Source organism: Schistocerca piceifrons, chromosome X, assembly GCF_021461385.2.
Source record: "Schistocerca piceifrons isolate TAMUIC-IGC-003096 chromosome X, iqSchPice1.1, whole genome shotgun sequence".
NCBI lineage: Eukaryota > Metazoa > Arthropoda > Insecta > Orthoptera > Acrididae > Schistocerca > Schistocerca piceifrons.
In genome coordinates, this window is record NC_060149.1 from 715866384 (window position 1) to 715875269 (window position 8886).

Genomic DNA, 8886 nt, shown 5'->3' on the forward strand with positions numbered 1-8886 from the left:
TTCTTTAAATGCAGTACTTGAAATGTGATATCACTACTAAAGGCTACTGTATTACAGCGCTAATTCTAATTTTAAAATTGCCCAAAACTTTAAATTTGTGTGTTTCTGCAAAGATATTCTTCAACGGACTAGGAGGAGTTGCCCAACAGAAAGTTCTCTAGTTAAGTATTAAACTCAGCCACATAAACCACCAGACATTTAATATATATCTAAATCTTTTCTGTACCAATGAATTTTTTATAGAGACTTTTTTTTATGCTAGTGTTCTACTGTTTAAACTTTTTTGAGGAAGGTAAATATTGGGAATGACAAAAGACATTGATAATAACTGCACGGGGATCATTGGCTGAGTGCACGAATTTCACCAGGCTGCCACTTCGGTGACTTGAGTGTGTATAACCTACACCAGTGATCAAACCTGGGAAAGGGGACCTACAACTTAACAGTGAATCCGAACCATGTGTCATTCCTGGTGACTTTTCACACATTGTGAGGCGACGGCTAGATTAAAGGCAGACTGAAAACTTCCATGGTCCAGCCGAGATTCGACCATGTGACCTCTCGGTTTTCAGTCAAACACTTCACTGCTAGACCACCAGGCAGACACAAAGGAAATTAATACATACAAACTTCTTAGATGATGTGTCTGGAGGAGTTCTAAAAATAGCATCAGCTTATATATGAATAAATGTGTCCACTCCTGGACATATTTTTCCATTTAGTGACGTGGATGATACTCAGATGTTTAATATTAAAAAAGGAAACACTGCCACAAAAGTGTGCAATATTGTTTACACAGAACTGCCATGAACTTCAATTCTGTGGTGTATGTGGCTTTTGTTTAACTACAGTACTTAAAATATGACAACAAAAGTACTCTTGGAAATCTGTAGATACAGAAGGTTGCTTCTGGAATGAAACTGTATGGGTGGAAAGGGAAAGGACTTCTGTACATTTTGTGCTTATTGACTTTTTTTGTTACAACTAAATATTATCAAACTAGAAATATACTAGTCAAGGGAAATATGGTAGTACAAATTCTCTATGAAATTGTCTACAGTCCTCATGCACAGAAGATTCAGTCTTTTAACACCCAGTAGATGTTGAGGGTATTATAAAATGAACAAAGATCCAGACTGGAAAAAGATGCAGAACAGAAGTTGGAGAGACAGGGTGTATTTAAAGACCTCTGTTGAAGACAATGGAATAATTTTACATGAACAACAAAGCATACAAACATTTCAGTTTCTTTTAGCATAATGTTGGGTTAAAAATCTGCACAACTAATTGTTTCTTCTGACAGTTACTTTTATTTCTGGAAGGACCTAAATAAGTATTTTTGTCAGTCACTCTTCACATTGCAGTCAAGTAACACCAGAGGTGAAGAAACATTAAAAATTGGGCTTAGACAAAGAAGAATCTTTCACTGACATGCATATTCAAAGAATCTCTACAGAATATAAGATAAATTAGTGCAACCTCTGAGGTGAGGGAATTCTAAGAGGCTGTATCTTGGCTGCAAGAAAATTATATTTTACCAAGACTGCTATCATTCAAAGTAGCTAATACATTATTTCTCTAATACGAAAATTAAAAAAAAAAAAAAACAGACACAAATATTCTTATTACTGTAGAATTCAGCCTATTCACTGAATTTTGTCTTCCTTGAATGCAACATACCAAGTACTCTTCTGCTAGTGAAAACAATGGAGTAATTTGACAACTAAAAGTTACTCTGAAAACGAAGAAAGGAAAGTTTCATGGCTCCTAATTCTGTGAAGTCCAGCACATCCTCATGCCAAAAAATGCATGTGGTAGACCAACAGCCTTTCTCCAAGTCACAGGACGGAGAGCTAATACTCTGTGATGTAGTCTCAATCAAGTTAAAGATTAAATAAAAGAAAATACATAAAATGATCATGGTTCAATTTATTCTATTTTCCTTTGCACCTGCCTCACTCAGCCAATTCAAGTAACATTTTTGGAACTGGCTATTCTAGACTCTCATCTTTTTCGCAAGTACAGCCTATTCTACCACTTTACATCAAACACTAAATCCCAGGTTCAAAGAAAATAGATCATAATTAAATTTGGACAAAACTAAGTACAAATAATTCAGTAACCGTTGCCCAACACTACAAAAATACCTTACTCAAACAATGTAATGCAAGAAACAGAAAATGTTACTTTTTTGTGTAATACACAGATCACATCTTAACAGAAAACTCACCACCTAGAATGGTATAAGTGTGCCGACTTAGTTCAGCTATGTTTGCAGTACACAATTCCTATGTAACTTAAAAATGAAGAAACTAGTTTATTCTGCCGATTTCAATGCACTACTGTGTTACAGAATCATATTTTGGGTGAACTCATCTTACAGAAAAAGTATTTTCAGAATACAGAAGCGTGTTATAAGAATTGTATCTGGTGTTAAGTCTAGATGAAGACTTCAAGGGGTTAATATTGGTACACAAGGGAGCCAGATACATGAGGAGACACAAATCTAACAAAGTCTATAAACGTTTGTTAGATAATGTGGTAGAGTTTAAGACTGAATTAAAGAACTTGCTATTGTGCAACTCCTACCACAGTGAACAGTAGTTTCACATGAGCTCTTAAAATTAATCTTTTATGTTATTTTCAGAATCACTGAAATACAATAATCTTTCATAATATTCAGCTGCTTCATTATACTGCCCTTAAGCAAAATGCTCATCTTTGACTACTTTTCATATCCTAGACATACCACACAACTAATTTAATGTAATCCAAACAAATTTGTATCATCGTTCATTTATCCATTTGTACTCTTGGTGTCAATATTATCTGCCTCATGTTTAAAATAAACAGAAAAATAGTATCAGCTCTGCTGAATGTATCACTCATATTTTGTACTTAATATAATTCAACAGAGAATGCAACAGAAAAAAGGGTCTGGAAATAAAACTATTAATTTGGAAGCAGAAATTCTTGGGAAACTAGGTGGAAATCAAATTTCACTCTCTACTGATGAGACTATGCTACACAACAATGATCAAATTACAACTACGCTGTTTACAAAAATTAATCATTACTTCCAACGAGAAACTCCTAGCACTTCGTTAAAGAACAAAACAGACAATTTATTAAGCCATAAATTTACATCCATTGGTGAACATGCACCCTTATATCCTGTTTCCTTTGTGTGTTCAAAACTCTATAGCTGTTAGATACGTGTGAATGTACTCTGAATTGTCAACAGAGCACCCTATTACTGTGGCACCAAAAATCTGCACTGTATAATCAGTTAAGCTTTGAATGAAGATTAATGCTTAATTCTTTGTACAACAGTCAAATATTAATCGCCACAAAGAGAGGTCAAACATTTTCTAAGCAACATGCCTTGCAGTCAAATAATATTTCTCAAATGACATCATTTTCACAAACAGCAACCAATAAGTTATTCATCAACACCAGATTTATTTTATAAACCTATCATCATCAGTCAAATGTGGATATTTAGAATTAACAGAATTTTCATACATATGCCATAGTACAAGTACTTCTCAACTGTCTTACAATTGCGAAAAAAAACTGTCTACCACTTATTCAGCAATTCACGCAACAGAAGATGTAAGCTAAAAACAAATGAAAACATGTACTAATCAGTATACTTCACAACAAACTATATGTAAACATAGACAATTCTGCATATTTTGATGTCTTATAGTTCAAAATATTTTTATTCTCAAACATGTCCCCATGCTAATAGATAAAATATTGTTCCAATTCTATGTTTAGGTCATTACCAACCCTTCTGCACATGTTATCCTTGTAATAAATATGTGAAGGAAACTATTTTGGACACTGCAATTCAAGCTATACTGTGTGTGTGTCACCACAGTACATTTTGAAATATAATACACTGCATGTCATTACCGTAAGTAGCTGCAAGAATAACTTTACAACCTCTGTACACTGCAAGATGCATGTAGGAGGTTAAGTCATAACAAGTAAGCTGCAGCATGTGTGCTGTTATCAATATAGGGCCTAAATCATTCCACTTTTCCGGTTTTGAAAAAGAAAACATAGCAGAGATCTGGGAAACAAAATATTTGGGTACAGTTTGTATAGGAAGTTCTATATAAACAGAAGAATTTCTAGTGTTTCTATGATTCAGCTTAAACTTCTTCTAGGTCGTTGCCTTATTACTGAATTTGATATCAACAGTATCTGAATGGACGTACATATCACTACTAATTAGTCTTTCTCCATACGAAACGTTTGAGCTATTCAATGGAAAGAAATAAACTAGTTATCCTATACTAATGACATAAACAACGGGCAACGGGAAACAATCCATTAGTAATGCATTGTATTCCCTTTGTTCAACTCTCTTTCCAAAGCTTCACGTATTCAAGAACACTTATGCGACAGATACATAACATTTATTAACAGTGGGTTAGTACACAAATAGTTTGACAACTTTTAACTGTATATAATCCGGCTACGAGCAGGCTACTCTAACACACGTGTGAGGGCAGGGACGCCAACCACGCCAACAAATTATCATATTTTTACCACATTCGTGTATATTTTAGAATAACAACTACAGGTAAGGGCCCCAGTATATATCTGTCGTTTACGTGAAGCTTCCCTCTTCCTTGTCAGAAAATCAACACAGGTTTACTTACTTTTTCCTCAGCAATCTCGTACGAATGTTCGTTTACTGACATTCTCCTAACCTCTTGAATTTCGAAAACACATCCATGAATCCTACCGATGCACTAGTATTTGGCGAAACAATTGAAATATTCGCCCACTAATTACTTTTCAGAAGCCATTATAGTACACTGAACGCGAAAACAAACGATAAACGATAATTTTCCCATTATTTCTTACATCTATCACGAGATACCGCCACATACAAATGCCACTACAGTCCTGGCAGCTTTTACCCCGCGCGTTTTTAAACTGAGAGACATTTACCACTTCAGCGAATTTTTAGTCCACGATGTGAACAAAGAGCAGTTTACTCGTAGGTGAACAGTTTTAGTTTCTGCTACGTAAATTTCTCAGTTTGCTACGTAACGGGCAAAATTGGCCTTTTTGCAAAAGAAATTCTCATATTTTTTCAAGCGGCAACGTAACTGTGTGGCAGACATGGTAACTTTCTTGAATTATTTTAATCAGTCACTTAATTTCACCACACGTTTACTAGTTTTGAACACATTAGTAGGTTAAAATTATGTGATAAGAGAAAATGGAACGACAATATTCCTAAAAGCCACAAAATATAAGGGGAGATACTGTTCCGGAAACATTAACAAGTGGAAAAATTACTGCAATAAACTGTAAAATAAATGTCAACTCTTCATAAATAACAATAGAGGACAAAGTGATACGACAACATTACATATCATAATCCTTCCGAATTTTCAAGAAATAAATAGTTTTCTTAGTTGAATATTACCTCGGTGTTGGGCACAATGTGATATTTTTGAAGTTTTGTTTCAGTAGGCAAAATCGGGATTATTCACATTGCGCTCTTCATTAGTCAGTTGCATTGTTTTCCAACTTACACTGTATGTGCTCTATCACGGAAACTGCACAGTTTCAAATGCATGATTCATTTTCTAGATTTTTATATTTTACTAGTTGGATTTGAATCCCACGAAAAATTAGACAAAGAAGGTCGTCAATCCAAAAATAACACAACATTTTCAAACTGTTCGATACTTTGAATGTATGCAGATCTGTCTATTTCATTTTTATTATAATATTGTTACTGTAAATTTGCTGTAATGTAAACTGCTGTAAACAGATTTGTCGCTTCAGTGAATAATCTTCTTGTGCTTTCCTCTTCCTCTGATGACAGACATACATGATCTACCCCAGCGAAAGATATATGGTGCACGTTTTCTTACTGTTCACTGCACATAAACAGCTTTAAAAACGCCAATGACAAGGTGTCTCAGGATTTGTGATTCCAAAACTTTTTTCCTATTACTAGTGCCCTACACCTTTTCTTGGGTATATTTTTTGTGCATCACAGCTATCTGTGATAAATTCATCTACTTCAGCTATCACAGACGACTACTTTTAGCATTTTTACATTACAACACTAACGCTGAAGAAATAGCAGCGCAGCATTTCGTCCGTTGCGATACGGGTTTCGGCGTAAGCAGCTACCGACTGCAAGAGCCATCTACTCGTCGGACTAGGAACTTCTTTTTACGACCAACTCCCACTAAGGAACTTCGCCGCACTATATTTGACACCATCGTGGAGTCCAAGTTAAAGCATATCGGTACTGCATTATTTTCTTAACGAAGATTGGTGTTAAAATGAGTACACTTTCTGCGATGCGGAATCTGCAGTTAATTTGTTGCAGTTACTGCGGTCTTCAGTCCGAAGACTGGTTTGCTGGAGCTCGCCATGCTGGTTTATTCCGTGCAAGCCTCTTCATCGTTTCATAACTACTGCAACCTACGTATATTTGAGCCCGCTTACTGTAAACAAACCATGGGCGCTCTCTCTCTCTCTCTCTCTCTCTCTCTCTCTCTCTATTACCTGTCTCCCGCACACTTCCTTTCATCATCGAACTGATTCCTTGATGAACCATTTAGCGCCCACTGACGGACGAGACAGGAACTGAAGCTGAAGGAAGCAAATCAGAAATGCTGAACTACGTTCGCAAATTTTCCTTTACAAAGGAAAATCCAGGGATGATGCCCCAATTTTAATTCTCGTACCACTGCAAAGATGAGTGATGTATGTATATATCAGTGTCAGTAGTGCTCAGAAACATACGAAATCGCTGCAAGTCTACAAAGCTGCAGGGATCAGTAGAATCTCTGTCAGATTCTATAATGAATTTGCAGTGAAGTTCGCCTCTCTTTTAAACATTATCTACCGTAGATCACTCGAATAAAAATTGTACCTAGTAGCTGGAAGAACGCACAGGTCATACCCGTCTACACGAAGGGCAGCAGAAGCAAGGCCGGGGCTAGGATATTCGGACCCCCGGTTAAAGTTCTTAGTCCGTTCCCCTTATTACTATTATTTTAAGCTTTGGTTTTTTGGATAAAGACAGAAAATTTCAATGCAAAGACAAAACAACGTCCTTTTTTAAGAAACTTTTTAATGCAGTTTACGTACATTGGATCCGTCACAGATTTATACTATCTTTCCAGTTTTTTAAGATGCGAACTCTTTTACACTGAAGAGCCAAAAAACTTGTACACCTGCCTGATGTCGTGTAGGGCCTCCGCGAGCACTCAGAAGTGCCGCAACACGACGTGACATGGACTCGACTAATGTCTGAAGTAGTGCTGGAAGGAATTGACACCATGAATCCTTCACAGCTGTCCATAAATCCGTAAGAGTAGGAGGGGGTGGAGATCTCTTCTGAACAGCACGTTGCAAGGCATCCCAGATGAGCTCAATGATGTTCATGTCTGGGGAGTTTCGTGGTCAGCGGAAGTGTTTAAACTCAGAAGAGTGTTCCTGAAGCCACTCTGAAGCAATCCTGGAGGTGTGGGGTGTCGGTGTCGCATTGCCTGCTGGAATTGCCCAAGTCCGTCGGAATGCACAATGGCCCTGAATGGATGCAGGTGATGAGACAGGATGCTTACGCACATGTCAGAGTCGTATTTAGACGTATCAGGGGTCCCATATCTCTCCCATGAGGTTGCCTCCATACCCGTACACGTCCATCCGCTCGATATAATTCGAAACGAGACTCGACCGACCAGGCAACATATTTCCAGTCATCAACAGTTCAATGTCGGTGTTGGCGGGCACAGGAGTGGCGTAAGGCTTTGTGTCGTGCTGTCATCAAGGGCACACGAGTGGGTCTTCTGCTCCGAAAGCCCATATCGATGGTGTTTCGTTGAATGGTTTGCTGGCTGACACTTGTTGATGGCCCAGCATTGAAATCTGCAGCAATTTGCTGAAGGGTTGCACTTCTGTCTCGTTGAACGATTCTCTTCAGCCGTCGTTGGTCCCGTTCTTGCAGGATCTTTTTCCGGCCTCAGCGTTGTCGGAGATTTGATGTTTTAGCGGATTCCTGATATTCACGTTACACTCGTGAAATGGTCGTATGAGAAAATCCCCAATTCATCGCTACCTCGGAGATTCTGTGTCCCATCGCTCGTGCGCCGACTATAAAACAACATTCAAACTCGCTTAAATCTTGATAACTTGCCAATTGTAGCAGCAGTCACCGATCTAACAACTGCGGCAAACACTTGTTGTCTCATATAGGCCTTGCCGACCGCAGTGCCGTGTTCTGCCTGTTTACATATCTCTGTGTTTGAATACCCTTGCCTATATCAGTTTCTTTGGACCTTCAGTGTATAATACCGGTATAATGTAACGAACGGGTTAACTCTGACTTTTTTGCAATAATAGCTAATCCATCAAGCTGCGCGGGGTAGCCGCGCGGTCTTAGGGCCTAGCCACGGTTCGCGTGGCTGCCCCCGTCGGAGGTTCGAGTCCTCCTTCGGGCATTGGTGTGTGTGTGTGTTGTCCTTAGCGTAAGTTAGTTTAAGTTAGATTAAGTAGTGTATAAGCTTAGGAACCGATGACGTGAGCAGTTTGGTCCCACAGGACTTACCACAAATTTTTAAAAAATAATAAAATAATAATCCATCAAGCCGCTCTTACCTCATTGTATTAACCACATGAAACCAATAGGCAAGCAAAACAGTACAATGCTTGCTTTGCTTCTCCCCAGTCCGCAGCTCGTGGTCGTGCGGTAGTGTTCTCGCTTCCCGCGCCCGGGTTCCCGGGTTCGATTCCCGGCGGGGTCAGGGATTTTCTATGCCTCGTGATGACTGGGTGTTGTGTGCTGTCCTTAGGTTAGTTAGGTTTAAGTAGTTCTAAGCTGTAGGGGACTGA

The 8886-nt window shown here is 38.3% G+C and overlaps 1 protein-coding gene across 1 annotated transcript in view; it reads right to left on the bottom strand.

Moving 5' to 3' along the window:
* Positions 1-4792, bottom strand: part of LOC124722666 — a 509646-nt gene extending 504854 nt beyond the window's left edge. The window contains exon 1 of the mRNA XM_047247811.1: positions 4677-4792. The gene's annotated coding sequence lies outside the window, so the exon portion shown is untranslated. The remainder of the gene's footprint in view (positions 1-4676) is intronic.
* Positions 4793-8886: the final 4094 nt, after the last annotated feature.